The following is a 16,886-nucleotide window of genomic DNA, read 5'->3' as shown; positions in this document are numbered from 1 at the left end:
CTTCTTGCCCCTTCCCTTGGAGAAGTTATAGCTGCTTATCATTGCCAGATCCTTTTTTAGTATTCGTCCTGATTGTGTCCCTACACCTGCCCACACCTTCTTGAGAGTCTCTTTATTAAGCAGTCCTCTATGGACTTGGTTTACATGTGCCGTCTATTCCTTAGCAGGGCCCTGAAGGACACAGGTTTAAAGAGTGACCAGGTGGTGCCCTCCTTTGGGCTTTCACAGACATTATCAAAGCAATTGTCTGTAAACTGTGAAACACTTTAACATTTTCATGAGCAAAATTTATCACAGACTTTCTTGACTATGCAAAGTTTCAATGCCAAGGAAATGTGACTGAATCCTACCATATTTCTACAATTCACAGTGTGCTGTAAAAATAAACATGCAGAAGGCACACAACCAGAATCTGAATGTCATTGCCAAACTAACCAGAATTTGTCTTAAAAATGGATATCTGGAAAAACAGATGAAAGAACAAAATCCGTCTTTGGAAAACAGAAACAAGATTTGGTTTTTCTGCCATTTATCCACATCAAGACTTATTATTCCTGCTATTGTGATACTTTTAGGTGAATCAAATTCTTGTAGTTGACGTCATAAAATTCTGAAAAGTAGCCAATAACTAACTTTATATTATTGATAAGAATTGTGGTTATCAAAGTTATCACTTCTGGAAAAAGTTCAAAATTGGTGACCTAGATTTTCTGCATTTTTCCCAATATCTCTCTAAATGAAAATACAGGATAGCTTTAAATTTACATATTCCTTTGTCTATGAATCATTTCTAAAAATCATGAAAATTAATTTCAGGTATCTATTAAAGGAAACTCAATAAGATACCATTATCTCTAATCTTCTAATTCTCTAAGGAAACTATAAAAAGGGATTTTTCAATAATTAAATACAGTTGTTCCTCAGCATCCACAGGGGTTTGGTTCCAAGACCCCCAACAGATATCAAAATCCACAAATACCCAACTCATTTAGATAAAGTAGTGTAGTATTTTATGTAACCTATGTACATCTTCCTGCATAGTTTAAATCATTTCCATATTAATTATAATAACCAACATAATGCAAATGCAATGTAAATAGCTGTTATACTGCATTGTTTAGGGAAGAATTTATAAGAGGAAAGAAAGTATACATATGTTCAGTAAAAACACTTTTATACTTGAACACTTTCAGTCTTCAGTTGTCTGAACCCACAAATTGCATGGATACTGAAACCTGATTTTATTAGGAAATCTAGAGCTACAAACACAACTAGACAGGACTTTTAGCAATGAAATTAACGTAATTGGCCAGCTCAATATCAACCTCTGTTCTGTGTTGGCTGCGAAGGACTGCACTTCTATGGCCACATATTCAAGAGTATTAATGACATGTCCCTACTAAGAGAAGTATAGAGTTTCACAGCTACCCAAGCTGATCAGAAAACAGACTTTCAACTCTCAGATTCTACAATATTATCTCTCTTTATTAAAGGACTTTTACATTAGTCCCTTAACTGGTAAATTCTTTTAGATTAAGTATTGTATTGTCAAGGAATTTTAAGAACATGGTCTATTTCTAAAGTCATTTCCTGGTATACAGTATATAACTGAAGTCTAACTGAATTAGTAAATTGATGTAACAATGTGGAGCATACTTCGGTTAGAGATGTTCAGCTGCATAATTTGAGGTACTAAGAGATAGAAATTTCACGGGGACCTTTTAAAAAGGCAATTTGGCAGTTGCTTTCTCAAAATTTAAAATGTGCATACCCTTTGGACAAAATGGTTTATTTCTTGGAATTTAATTACAAGAAATTTACACATGTGTGCATGAACACCTATGAAAAAGATCTTCAATCTTTCAGTGTGCAATACTGAAAATTTGAAAATGGTTAAATAAGAATGGTATATACATATTCCCATATTTTATGCAATGTTAGAAAGAATGAGATAACTAGTATACCAGTATAATAATATCTCCGTGATATGCAGTTAAGTGGATAAAAGCAAGTCTCAGAACAACGTATATAGTATGATACAGCTTGTGTAATTAAAAAAAAAAAGGACATGTATTTTACTTACGTGTTTAAATGCATGGAAAAGAGACATTCTAAACTATTGTTGTTATATCTGGGGATGGCTGTAGATGGGAAAGATTACATTTTGCTTCTGCATTCTGCATTGTCATTTCAAGTAGAACATATTAGTGTATCGCTTACATCATTTTTTAAACCACTTAAAACAAAAACTTGAAAGACATTCCAGAGAGGACTGTGTGATTGTCCATCATTGTACATCAGTAGATAAGAGAGAAACCCATCTCAAGAGGACTGTACATTGATTTCATCCAGCATGACTTCCCGTTTAAGAGCAAAAAAGAAAATGAGGACTCTGAGAACTGCACCTTGAAATACTAACCTGCAGAAACAGATCTACTTTCTATATGTTAAGCGACAAATATAGCAACAACCAAATGGCAGGAGAGACAACCTGTGACTGGTTTAGAGTTCAAATCTGTGACACGTGGAAGAGAACCTCTGTGTCCCCAGAAATGAAGTCACCCATTTCTCTACACTTAGGCATTCTTGAAATATAAGAGAAAACCACATGCTGCATCTTGACTTTGTGTATTTGCTCACATTGTAGAAAAATGGGGAAGAGAAAAATTAGGCAGAAATTCAGAATATGAACTCTAGGTATACTCAAAATAAATGACTATAACAACCTTTGTAAGAAATTTAACAGAAAATTTACCAAAAAGGGGAGGAGGGGCAAAACAAAGCCACTGACATTCTCCAGCACACGATATTTCCAAGCACTTAGATTTGACAAAAGGCTCAAATTTTGACAAAAGGCACAACTGGGCAGAATTTATTCCAGAAATATGCTTGGTTTGGCCACACCCTGGGTTGACAGGTTTGTTTCTATTTTAATTATTTCCAAACATTTTAAAATGAGATTTCACACTCCAAATAAATCTGCATTTCATGCTTCTCTTGAAAACGCATATGCACTGGATGGGCCCACCTGGTAGAAATCTGGCAGATCTGGTCAACAGCTGCTCCCTAGGAAGGGCTTGAATGGACACAAACCCCATGCCTCCCTGAAGTCTCTGACATCTTACCTGGTCAGGTGCCCTTGGGGATGATACTTGCCTGGCCCTTAAAGGCACCAGTCCACAGTGCTCTCACTGAAACCATAAGAAACTCCTCCAGAAAAGAGGATACTATATAGATAGATAGATAGATAGATAGATAGATAGATAGATAGATAGATATAGATATAGATTTTTTTTTTTTTTTTTTTTTTTTTGCTCCCCGAGACTAGTATTTAGTAATCTCCCTCCCTCAGATATCTGGCCCAGGCAAGTGCAGAAACAAGCGCCTGGGATGAGAAGAGGATTGCCCTCAAATTTCTATGTCAATTCCATCTTGGCAGCAGGGCTGCCAGAAGCTTATCTTCACATCTCAGCCCAGTCACTTGCAATAATTGTCACAAAACTTTCTATTGTACCTTTCTGCAGCCTGTATCACCCTTGTTGGCAGGTAACACAATACAGTGGCTGAAAGCTGGGAATTCTAGAATCCACCTACCTGGGATTCAATCCCATCTCTAACTCCCCAGGATGATGAACTTCACCTCTCCCAGCCTCAGTTTCCCCAAATGCATATTCTTTAATTCTCACCTTAAAAGGTATTAGAAGGATTAAACAGAGTAGCATATTTTTTAAGAGCTCAACAAATGTTCTACTATTTTGTTTCACTGATGTTATTACTATGCAAAGTAGTGAATTTGGGTGTTCCCACTAAAGTCCCGTGGGAAAACAGGAGTCATGACAACTCCCCTAAACTTCAGTGATCCCCAAATTCTTCTAGTGAATGTTTCTCTTCTTCCAGAACTAAATGGCTTAATATGGTCTTTTTTAAAAGCCTAGCTGAGAGACACAGATGCCCTGGGGATAGCATCTGGCTCACTGAGTTGTATTACAAAATCCCACAGTCACAAAGATGTGAAGCTCTTAGGACTGAGTTAATGCTATATCCCTCTATTCAAATTTAGTCACAGAGTCAGGCATGTCCAAAGGAAGATCTGGCATTTCATGGTGGTCCAGTTGGGGGATAAGAACATTATGTATTTGCAAGGTGGCCATGCAATTATTCCTTCTAAGTTTTAAAGAAATTTCCACTGACTGATCTGTATGGATAAATCAATACTATTTGCCTTTATGGAGGCAAGTAAGAAAGATCAGCTATAACACTACCAGCACTGATAGCAGAAGGGCATTAGCAACTGTAGAGTGTCAGTCACACGTTACCCAAATCATTCATGATGCAGCACTGTGAAGAACCCTATAGGATTATTCTCCTGCTTTTACATATAGGACAACTGAAGCTCAGAGTAGATGGATGATTGGGGCCACATAGCTAGCACAGGACATTGTCAGGATTTGATCTCAGTCAACTTGATTCCAGTGCCTGAAGGTCTCAGCAACTTTACATTGCTGAAAGCAAACTCACACTGCAATCCCCACTGCATCCATCCACCCGCTGCTTCTTAGAGTGAGCATTTCTAGAGTAGATGTTCTTCACCTTGTGTGGGTCATGGACCCCTTTATAACCTAGTGAATTGTTTAGGCTTTTTTTAGCATCATATTTTAAATGAATAAGATTAAATACTTAAAAAGTACAGCAGAGACTAATCATATTGAAATATACTTATCAAAATAATACATATTAAAACGGACTCACATAGTAATATAGGTGATTCTATTCAACTCATTAAATGCCAAGGTCTAGCAATGGCTCTCCTAAGTGTCACCTGAAAGTAAAGACAAATACAGATTTGCCAGCTACATTTATAGACCCACCAAGTTACATCCTCAGAACCTGATGGGATGGGTAGATCTGAAGTGAGGAATTCCTCCTATTCAAGGAAATAAAAGATATCAAATATAAGATGGGTCTGTGATCGCTCCTCTCTGAAGGGGCTGCTTATAATTAATCAAGTTACCTTTTTTCTTCCTGTTTCTCAGGAAATGGCTACTTAGATTCATTCATGTCAAGGAGCCAAAAACATCCTTTAATTGTTCGGGAGGAAAAGAGTGCTTCAGAAGGGCAATGTGTCTTAAAGCAAGGATTTGCCTGACCCAGGGGTGTTTCAGTAGCTGGAGGTGGAATTTTCCAAAGGATCATGGGAGAACAGCTGTGAAAGAGACTCCCAGTCAAGGGGAGAAGATAACAACACTATCTTGTGGTCACATGGTGTGTGACAGTCTCATTGAAAGTTTATATGAAGTAGAGGAGAGAGGTCTTCTAAGAAAAACCTTCTGCTTTATGGCCCTTTCAAATTTTTTTGATTCCATAAAGAAAATGGAAAAGAAAGTTGATAGAGTTCATACAGGGAAAATAGAAAACTCAGCTGGTCATTTATCCTGCAGAACATAATGATCTCCTCACTGCGATCTGAAAGGCAGGCCATTCTTAACTTTCACCTGCTCTAGGAACTTGGGCTATAATTTCGCAGAGGAGAAGCATCCAAAGAAACGTTCAACCAGATTTTTAGAAACTATGGTTTGGAGATGGTTTTGCAATCACATAAAATTGGTCTTTCAAATAAAAGTCATTCTGGGATGATTTCTTTTTTTCTTAAGTGGCTTAATTCCAGCAAGGACAATGCAAACATCTCGTTTCCATTTGTTCAGTAATGCATCATTACCGGGTTCTACCTTCACTGCAAGTAAAGTGAATCCATTGTTATATTTGGTGGGGCAAAAGAATCACAACCCCTGAACATGCAAAACCTTTATTTCATTCTAAGGCATAACAAGGTAAATAGTATTCTAACTTGAGGAAATAATTCTACTTTAAACAGTGAGGTTTATCAAAAGAAAACTATTAAACAGAAAACAAATACTAAGGAAAAGAAAGAAGTAAGATTGTTCTATTTCCCGAGTATGACAGGGAAATAGGAAAATGTGGAATGGTCAGTGCTGAGAATTAACCCAAATCTATTTGATATTTGAACCCCAACAGAGAGCCACTGCTACTGCCCATCAGCTTTAGAAGCAACATCTACCTCTCAGAAAAAAAGTGGGTTTTTGACAAACACTAATATAAACTGAAAAGTATCAATTTGGGGAACTTCAATCTGGACACAAAATCACCAACTGTGATCATTAAAGCATCTCCATTAGTCCTTGACCTGATTCCGCACATCAAACACAAAAGTTCTTAATTTTACAGGGACCCACTGTCATCATTCATTAAAATCCTGGGTCATCAGTGTTGGTAAACATACTGTTTCACCCTTACTCTAGAGGTGGTCACAAATGACATTTAGTCTCAATCTGCTTGAATATAACTATAAACTTCAAAGAATATTTATACTCACCCAAAAATATTTGAGTTTGCTACTAAAGACATTTGTGTAAAACATAAGAAATACACATGCTTTCCTTCCCAGGACTATATTACCTAAATGCACAGATCCAAAAAAAAAATAAAATTTATTCTCAAAGTATGATTCTAAAACAAGAAAGAAACCAAATGTGGTAGCTAATTACTAACTTTTTAAAAACTAATCTGCAAAAATTGTTCATTACTTCTAATTAATCTGAGTTTGCCAGTTACATCAGAAAACCTGGGAATACAGACACTAAACCCAGAAGCTACCTTTCCTATTTCAAAGCCTTTCACAAATTAGCATGTCAATGTGAGGGGTTCCAGGAAAACAGAGCACAGTCCCTGGAAGTTCAATTTCACCTCAATTTCACTTAGAGGATCGGGTAGGGATGAACACAAGGCAAGCACTCAGTCATCATTTCAATTCTTAATAAATCAAACTTAAAAAGAATTTAGGACTATCCTAGGAAAATACCCCTCTCATTGGGATTGCCAAGTATAATTGGCCCATGTTGCCAAAATCAGCAATATATATTAATCTAAAGGCAGCTAGATATATTCTTGAAAAAGACAAAACTGCAGTGATTCAGGCACCAACTGGTCTCTGCTGGGGAGGAGATATTTCAGATTTTAAAAATCCATTTCTGCAGAAGCTTTTTGGTAATACTTTTTTAAAGTCTCTATTTCACTATCTCATGAGGCAAAAACACTGCCTCAGGATTCCAGGGCATGTAAGGAGTTTAACATCACTCACATTTTTCAGGCACACAAATATAAAACTTCCAAAAGAGTATTTTAGAACAAAGCTCGACTGCGTGGGTGTGCATTTGTAAAATAAAGGTAGAATTATTCCAACAGATGTAAATGTGCACCCAGTGATCAAATGGAAATCTTTGAAATCCTGTTTTGACAGTTACTTGTAGAATAGCATTTCCACAGGGATTAATTCAGAGCTGGTGGTATCATCAAAGCTAAATCAAAACTAAGTTCTGATGGCTGAGTAATAATATAGTTGGAGGGAAGTGTAATCAGTTATCTAATACATGGTATCCTTAGCTATGCTATGTTACATTCGAAGGTTACTAATTCTAGCAGCAAGATTCCCGGGTTCATAAAAAATGCTAATAAAAATGCTACACCATTTAAATGTGATTTTTTTTCTAAAAACAGGTGTTCTCCAAAGACAGGAATCATTTATTAAACTTCTGTAGTTCAAAAGGAAGATGACATAATAGATCAATACACCAGCTGAAAAATATGCAAGATTTGTCCTATGAAAAAAACAGCATTCTAGATTACATAACACAGTCAGGGATTACACCACACACTCCTGCTGAGCTAGATTTTTTATCTTACATTATAATTCTCTAAGTTAGGCCACTGAAGTGTGAAGAATACAAAATATTAAGTTCTCAGCTCAACCGCACCTTTTTAAACTAACCTTCTTGAAAACACTAAAAAGATAAAAGTTAAAATTTTACACATATACACAGTTTTCCTATTCTGAAGAGCACAGTTCTTGGGACATTTTCTTCACCTCCTTGGAGAAGACCCAGGTAAAGTCACCAGTTGATTTTCCTGGTTATGTTTATTTTATGAACCTTATTTCTCTTTAAAAGGGAAATTCAGTTTCAATTTTGGGACGTTATATGACTGTCTATGTTTAGAGATGATTACAAGCCAAACAAAATTGTTAAACTGCTATCTTTAAACAGCCATACCTTAAATTCATAGATCAGCATGTATGGCATTTATAGTTTCAAAAACATGACAACCTACCATGAATACTTTACCCCGAGTTAAATCTCAAACACTATGCTTCAGAACAACAGCTAGAATCTTTACAGGAGTTAAGGGGAAAAAAAATGCTAAGAGTTTTCTCTCAAATACGTGGATATTTATGGAAATGGAACAGAGATTCGCCTTTCTTTCTAAAACAATGGTAGTTTTATGATTCTAGATGAAGTTACACTTAGACACATTTGGAAATTGGAGATTCCTTATCTTCATACTTCAATTCGGCAGTCTACAAAGTCTACACTGCGAAGTATTGTACTATATAGGCAGGGTCTAATTGGTTAAGGAAAAAGCAACTTTAAAATTCTGAAAATAAGGCAATCTTTTGTCTCCTTCCTTGATAACGGTTTTAGGAGGCCCAGATAGTGCCCCCAAGGAGTGCTGAGCCTGTCAGTGCAGTTTTAAGTGCAAACGGTCAATCATTTCTCTCATTTCCCCAGAAGAGGTTAAGAAGATCCACACGCATACACATTTACATGCGTTGCACGGTGCCAACTATTTCCAACCAAAATAATCATATACACGTCGAGCCGAGCTATTTCTAGCCCAAAAGCGGGTGAATGTCTGAAGAGTCTGAGGAAACCCAGTAGGTGATGACTTCAGGGGAAGGGGGTTGGTGGCGGGGTCCCCTGCCTCCCGCGCGCTCAGGGCACTTAGCACCCCGCACCTGCACTGGGTACCCAGCAGGGCATCCGGGTGCGCGCGCGCGCGCGTCCGGGACGCACCCGCCGAAAGCAAACAAGCCCCGCGGGCTGGGGCGGGCAGGAGCATCCTCGGGCGGGACCCGAAATACCTTCTCCTACCTGTCACTTTGCCTGGAACTGCTGCTGGGGATGCGGCCACAGCCGCCGCCTGGAGACTCAGTGTGTGCGCGCGTGTGTGTGCGCGCGTGTGTGTGAGATCTTGTTTGCGGTGCAGCTCACTTACTGCTCCCGGCGCCACCAACCCCCTCCCCGCCATAAAGAGCTGCCGCCAAGCCCCCTCCCGGGCGCCTCAGTCCCGCCCTCCCGCTGCCTCCGCCCCCCCCTCCCCGGTCTCCCCGCCTCCCCGCCTCGCGGTCCTTACCTCGGCGGAGGGCGGGGGGTCTCCGATGTCCCTCCCGGGCGAGCCCACGGGGCAGCGCCCGCCGGCTGCGCCGTCCGCCGGGCTCTGTGAGTCGCCGGTCCCGGTCCCCGCCGCCCCTCAATGGCCCGCAAATCTTTCCTCCCCAACCCCCGAGTCGTCCTCCCGGTTTTCGCCTCCCGGCTCCGGAGCCCGAGCTGTCGCCTCGCAGCCCCAACCTGCCCAGGCTACGGAGCATGCCCAGTGCGGCGCGCCCGGGCTGGGCTGGGGGTGGGCAGGGGCCGGGCTGGCCGCCTGGCTGCCGCGAGCCCGCGAGGCGGGGAGGGGGCGCCGAGCGGGCCCGGGGTGCAGCCTTGAGGGCCGGGGTCGGCGCAGCCAAAGTGGGTGGAAGGTAGTACTGGAAGAAGGTGGGTGGGGCGTCCGACGAGGCCGCCCCTCTGGGCGTTTCTCGGGGGGTCTCCCCACCAGCTCCCCTCTGCAAGTGCCGGGTGCCTGGGGGTCCGTTTGCGCACTCTGTGTCGCCGGGCGCAGAACCGAGAGTGGGGATTACCCTTCTCGGGTGGGATACTTAACTGGGCAGTGGGCCGTGGGGCCGGGGTGGAAACTAAAAGCCGAGGGTGACAGTACTGGTGAAAACTGGTGCCCCAGAGCCGTGGGCCAAGATGGGGACAGTGCTTATTTGTTTAAATTTTGTTTAATAAACACATAAAGTGCTTACACTCTGTCAGACACTGTTCAAAATGCTTTCTATTCATTTAATCCGTAAAACAATATTCTAAAACAAGTACTACTATGTTCTCTTTATTTCTCGTGGCTTACACCGATCTACTGAGACTGAAAGTGGCTCCAGAAAGTCTTCCCCCAAGTGCAACCTCAAACATGCAACCCCCACCCCCTGTCCCTGACTTTGGTCCCTGGGATGCTGGGGCTCTGCTCCAGCCAGTTCCCCGCCCAAGCTTCCCCTATGACAACCCCCAGATGCCTTCAAGTTACACTCACACTCAGGCCCTAACGGTGTAGGACCTAGCATCAGCCTTTGTGTGGACCCTAGCTACGATCAGCTCCAGGACTCCCAGAGGGTTCCCTCCTCCCCCGGGCTACTCTGCCTCCTCCTGTTCCCGGCCGGCGGCCACCAAAACCCGGAGACGTGGCACCTGCGCATTGGGGACTGGGGCCACCACGCTTACAGCTGCACTGGGCATGCTCAACCTCCGGAGCAGGTCCGTCTGGCCGGGAGGATAGAAAGGGCCTGACTGCGCGGGTAGCTTAAGAAATAGAGGGGCAACGTATGTGCAAACAGTAGTCCAAACTCGCAGTTAGAAATGCAAAAGACTTATTCCCCTGGTACAGTCTGGCCATTTCCAGGCAGTACTAATAGAGGGACATGATCATCAAAAATTAAGCAACTGGACACCCTTAAGTAGGAGGGGGCTGAGGGCCCACTGACCACTCCACAGATAAACTACTAAGCTGTAATTTTAGCTGAGCCTTGAAAAAAAGCTCCTCAGACAGCTGAGCCTGTCTGCCTGTGAGGAAGCCAAGAAAAATATCCTAGATCAAGTTTCCCTACAAGCCTGGAAAGGAAAAACAGATAGCAAGATAAAGTTGGTTCTTGACTGGCTGTTCAGGGGTCTTCAAAATGCGTTGATTTTGGCCGAAGCCAAGGTGGTAACACAAAAAAATAATAGATACATAAATTGCCTGGTTATCTTCTTAAACTGCAGGGTTTTATTCAATTTACATTCAGATCTAGAGAAGAACCTGAGATTCTGCATTCTGCTATATCATGTTCTCATTGTTGGTCTTTGGATCAGACTGAGTAGAAAGAAGTTAGGGCAGTATTTGAGACTTGTTCTCCCTATATGAGAAAACAGAGGTTCAGAAATGCTAAGCAATTTGGCCCATGGTCATGTGGCCAGGGAGTAGTATAGCTAGATTCAGACCGTTCTCCAGAGCTTCCTTTGTATGTTCTCGTATCCAAGTAGCATCCATAGCAAATAAGCAAGTAGCTGTCTGTCATCCATGAATGTGACAGTTTCAAACAAGGGAACTTAACTTAGTATTTAGTGCACCCAAACATACTATATCAGTAAGTCCTGCAGTGTAACAAACGTGCCAAAACTTTGTGACTTAAAACAAATATTGTTTCACAATTCTGTGAATCAGCAGTTGGCTGATATCAGCAGAGCAGTTTTGCTGCTTCTCTTAGGCCCATTCATGTTGCTGCAGATGTGTCGCCTGGAGCCTCATAAGATGTATAAGATGACAGGTTGGTTTCTTAGAAGCTTCTCCATACAGTGAGTTTCTATTTCCCAGTAGCAAGAAAGAGTAAGCCCAAAAGAGCATTTTATGCCCATACATGTTATTGGCCAAACAGAGTTTATTATCCATGTTCACAGATTCAAAACATGGAGAAATCAACTTCACTTTTGATGGTAGCAGATGTAAGATACAATGGTCCTTTTTTTTCTTTTCTATTACTGGGGATTGAACCCAGGGACACTCTACTACTAGGTGATGTCCTCAGCTCTTTTTATTTTTTTCTTTTGAGGCAGGGTCTCATTAACTTGCCCAGCCTGACTTCAAACTTGCAATCTTCCTGCCTTAGCCTCCCAGATAACTGAGATTTTGTTATTAAGTCTTCAATCTGATATTCAGTTTATTAATGAGTCTCAGCAGAATATAAACAGTGGGTTTTTTCCTAAATCCTAAATTCAATTTCATTTCATTTAAAGCTCCCTTTTCCTTCCCCTTAATGATGCTTTAGTCAGGCCCTCAACAAATATTTCTGAAATCCTTTATGTACCATCACTATTCTTTGCCCAGGATACTAAAGTAAATAAAAGACCAAAGCATAGCCCTTGTGAAGTTTGGATGCTATCAGATGAGACAGACAATGGAATTCTAAAAACATGCACATTGAGTAGTGTATAAGGAAAAGGAAAATGCTCCCTAAAGTGGACTTTTTATAGGGATCAGAGATGGTATCCCCAAGTATGCAGCACTTGAGTAGAACCTGAATGAAAAGAGAAATGAAAATACCTGGGAAGCAACATTTCCAGAGGAGCAAATAGCAAAAGTCCTCAGATGAGAATGTGCTTGGCATATCCAAAAACTAGAGGCATGAAGTGAGAAGAATTGGGGTCACAAAGACTGGAAGGGACCCAATCCTATAAGAACATGGAGACAACTTTGAGCTTTAGTCTAAGTGTGTTGTGAAAACCACTGGAAGATGTTAAGCCAGGTTGTGATAATTACCTGCTTGATGGTTTAGAGGAAATTCCACTGAGATTGCCTGTAGGACTAAGAGTAGAAAGATAAGGTATATTCATTTTATTTTATTTTATTTTTCAGTCATGGGGATTGAGTTAGGAGGCTCTGCTATTGAGACACATCCTCAGCCCTTTCCTTTTTTTCTTTTTTAATTTTGAGATAAGCTATAACTAAATTGGCCAGGCTGGTCTCAAACTTGATATCCTCCTGCCTCAGCCTCCCAAATAGCTAGGATTATTGTCATGGGCCACTGAGTCCAGCAAGAGGTACTATATTCTAAGAATATACGAGTGGGTTCCAACTAGGACACACTTGATAAGTCTTAAGTATCAGAATTCAGACTAGGTTAAATCAAATTAAATTCAGTCTTCTCCCTGTATTCTTTGTTGGCCCAGTTGACTCCTTTGTCCTTGAAGTGAGGAGGGGAGTGGCATAGGATCTAACCATTAAATAGTTTCCTACCCCCACTCTCCCAGATTCCCATTCCTGCACTTGGCCTTCATGACCTAGTTTCTTTTAACACGTTGGGCAGAAAGGAAGAAGAAAAGGGATGAATGTCTCTACCCTTGACCTGTGGTCATGTAGTCCGCTGTAGGTTGGCTGTGGTCAGGAGTCCAGCATCATTGCTATCCGTTCCATCTCTCTGCCATAGAAAACATAAGGGAGCCCCCCTGCAGGAAACTTCTGGAACTCCACCCCAGGATTCTGATTCTTTTTGCCTAAACTCTATAGCATCTCAATGTTGGGGCTCACATGCCGGGCAAGTCACCCTACTGAGTAGAGCATCTACAAAAAAGTTAAGCCCACCCACCTGTCCCAGTGTCCACTAAAAATACAGAGAAAATTGCCTATCCTGGCCAAGCTAAAGGTTTGGCAGGGAGGGAGTCAGGTAAAATGGAATGAATGGTTTCTACTATAGGAGGAACCCTGAACCCAATTATGAAGGCCGGCTCTCCAATAATAGATCCATGAACTCCTCTCTGTGCTCAGCCGCACATGCTAGTTATCAATTCCCTGTAAAAATCTTGTTATTTTAATTAACATTCACCACAGGAAAGGCTGGAGCAACCATCAATGTGTGACCAGTTCCTTACTAAGGTTTTTATAAAGTCTTACTTCTTACTGATGCAGAATGTAAAAGATCGTGGACAACAATGACAAGGGCCTCTAGCTGAATAGTCTTGACCATGTTAGCAGAAGACAACAGTATATCCTTTTCATTTTCCCATTTTTTATTGTACAAAATGGTGCGATTTGTTGTTACATATTTGTACATGCACACAATGTAACAGTACATTTTGCTCAATATCCTTCCCCAGCATTTTCCCTTCTTTTTCGCCTCCCTCCCCTGATGCCTTTCCTCTACCAATCTCCTTTCCATGTTCAGATACTCCACCCCCAGCCTCTGTCTCACACACACCCAGAACTTTCTTTTCCTTTTTTCTTTCTACCACTTCACATATGAAGAAACATATGATCCTTGATTTTATGCTTGGCTTATTTCACTCCACAAAAATGTTCTCAAGTTCCATCCATTTTCCTGCAAATGAAATAATTTCATTCTTCTTTATGGCTGAATAAAACTCCATTGTGTGTGTATATATATATATATATATATATATATATATATATATATATATATATATATATATATATATATACCATATTTTCTTTACCCATTCATAGATTGACAGATACCTAGACTGGTTCCATAGCTTGACAGTTGCAAATTGTGCTGCTCTAAACATGGGTATGTATGTTCTGCTGTGATATGCCGCACATGATATCCTTTTTAGAGAAAGGACAGTATATCTCTTGTTCGGATTTAAAGTGACCCATTAATCACAGCTTCCACCTAGCTCTTAACATCCTGTCCTTTGGAAATGAAGAGGTCACCACTGGCCCATTTGTCCAGTCTGCCTTAATTAGAGACATATATCTCTGAAAAATGAGACAGCTCACAGACAGGTCTGACAGGAGTTGTCTCAGCCCCAGGGAATACCCGTCTCTAACCTTGTATCTTCATCACTTGTGTGCTAGGGAACTAAAACAACTCATTGGAGGCACTGAGAACCAAAAACAATGAAAATAAGGAAAATTGCCCAAAGATTGAATTAATTTACAATTTAAACGTAGATGAGGAGAAAAAACACTCAACTTTATTATTAAATTAATTGTGTGACTATTAAATTAAATTAAATGTGGAGAGAATAGAAAAGAAAGTAAAACAGACAAGATAGTTTTACTCTATTCTAAAGCTCTTGCTTAAGAGTAGAATTTTCTGTGTGTGAGCCATGCTTAGTATATGATTAGACTGTAGAGATTCAAATATACTACAATGATGATGACTGACGACGAGGATGACAGTAGGGTAGTGAGTGTTCTTGTGTCTGTATAACATCTGTACCTGGTATGTTAAATGGGAACTCAGGGAAGTTTCACTTTTATAAATGCTGATGTGATCAACAACTGCATCAAGATATAATGCATTGTCAGCAACACAGAGGGTTATTTTAGGATCTTTCCCAATCACTACCTATCATAGTTTAGATCTGGAATCTCCCACAAAAGTTCATGTGTGGAAGGCTGAGTTTCCATTGCAACAATGTTCTGAGGTTTAGGAGAAGTGATTGAACCCTGAGAGCGCTGACCCCATCAATCAATGAATCTAATGATGGGTTCCTAAATGAATGGACTGTTGCAGGTGGTAGAAACTGTAGGAAGAAGTAGGTCACTGGGGTTGTATCTTGTCTTCAATCTCTTCTTCACTCTTTCTCTCTCTGCTTTCCAGTCTCTACAAGGTGAGCAGCTCTGTTCCACCACCACTGCCATAAAGCTGTGTCTCACCAGAGGCCCATACCAAAAGAGCCAACTGACCATGGACTAATGCCTCTGAAACCATGTGCCAAAATAAATTTCTCTTCCTCTAAGTTGATTTTATCAGATATTTTGTCAAAGCAATGGGAAGCTGAATAACAGTCTCCCCCTCTGGGTATCCAGCCCTGTCGCCACCACCACATCAGAGGTTAACACCATCCTAACCCCATCAAATTGCTTTACCTGTTTTAGAACTTTGCATAAGTAGAATCATGCAGAATATACTTTTTTATGTCTGTTTCTTTTTTTGATCATCATTTTGTCCATGAGATTCATCCCTATTTCAGCTTTCATGAGTGATATCTTTCTTTTTTGTCATCTAGTATATTATCATATACATATGATAAAATTAATTAATTCAATTTATTATGATGGCCCAAAAAAGTGAGGATTTTTTTAAGAGTACTGGAAGGTCCATAAAAAGCTATCCTCATCCTAGAATGCTATTTATTTGGCTTTTCCTCTTACTAGTATAACATAATATTCTAAGTACTTAATACTTCTGTTAATGGATTGTTCTGTGAGAATAAAGGCTATTCAATGTCATGGTAAAATGAATTCCTAAGTGTTTTATGCAGATAGCAAAAATAAAATGATGACATATTTCTGAATAAAATATGAAGGAATTTTCTAAAATAAGTCAGCAGACAATTAAATTATTTTTCTAATGCCAAAATGTTTGTGAGTATTCCCTTGAAATGTGAGGGATATGTGCTATTAGATCTAAATGAGAAACCTGAAGAGTGGATGTCAGCATTTAACCTATGGGATGTGATTTATAGACAAGTGCACTGTTCCTACTTACCTGGTGTTTATGACAAGATTACACAAAATGAAATGAGAGCATATGGAGAATATATACACTTCTTTAATGAGGCTACTCAACTGTTGGCCTAATTGCATGATTTTGTATTTCTCTCCATTTTTTAAATGTGAACAAATCAGTTTTATAAATACAGTGATTCGCTCCTATCATTTCTGTTATGCTGCAATAAGATTAGAAAAATACATTAACTTACAATATAAATATCAATTGCACACTCCACAAGACTCAATGTTCTTTTCTTTCCTTCACTGACTCCATGTGGTTGAAATCACAACAAAACCACAATTCAGTTAAATTTATTATTCTCTGTGTCTCAGGAAGCCCAGAATTTTCACCCACACAAAAATAATTTTTTGACCTTCCTTTTTCAGTCAGTTTTGCCCTTTTGATTCTCATTGACCAAGATAAAAATAATAAATTTTAACTAAGCATAATGATGCACACTTGTTATCCCATCTGTTTGAGAGGCTGAAACAGGAGGATCACAAGTTCAAGGCCTGCCTGGGCAACTTAGTAAGACCTTATCTCAAAATGAAAATGAAAAAGGCTGGGAATGTAACTCAGTGGAGAGCACGAGCCTAGCACGTGCAAGGACCTGGTTTTAATCCCTAGTACTGCCTAATGACAATAGTAATAATAGTTAAAAAAT

At 40.2% G+C, this 16,886-nt stretch overlaps 1 protein-coding gene across 12 annotated transcripts in view; it reads right to left on the bottom strand.

Annotated features, from left to right (window-relative positions):
- PLCB4 (phospholipase C beta 4) overlaps positions 1-9,696 on the bottom strand; it is a 388,840-nt gene extending 379,144 nt beyond the window's left edge. For 5 of the 12 annotated variants that reach the window (XM_081291661.1, XM_081291658.1, XM_081291652.1 and 2 more), the window contains exon 1: positions 9,003-9,174. The gene's annotated coding sequence lies outside the window, so the exon portion shown is untranslated. Of the gene's footprint in view, positions 1-9,002; positions 9,175-9,264 lie in introns of those variants that run through there. The other 7 variants (XM_081291659.1, XM_081291649.1, XM_081291662.1 and 4 more) reach the window with 2 other exon arrangements.
- Between the last annotated feature and the right edge of the window lie 7,190 nt (positions 9,697-16,886).

Source organism: Spermophilus citellus (genome assembly GCF_964194105.1).
Source record: "Spermophilus citellus genome assembly, chromosome: 4".
In the NCBI taxonomy this organism is placed as follows: Eukaryota; Metazoa; Chordata; class Mammalia; order Rodentia; family Sciuridae; genus Spermophilus; species Spermophilus citellus.
The sequence above is the reverse complement of the archived record's forward strand: the minus strand, read 5'-3'. Positions and strand labels throughout refer to the sequence as shown.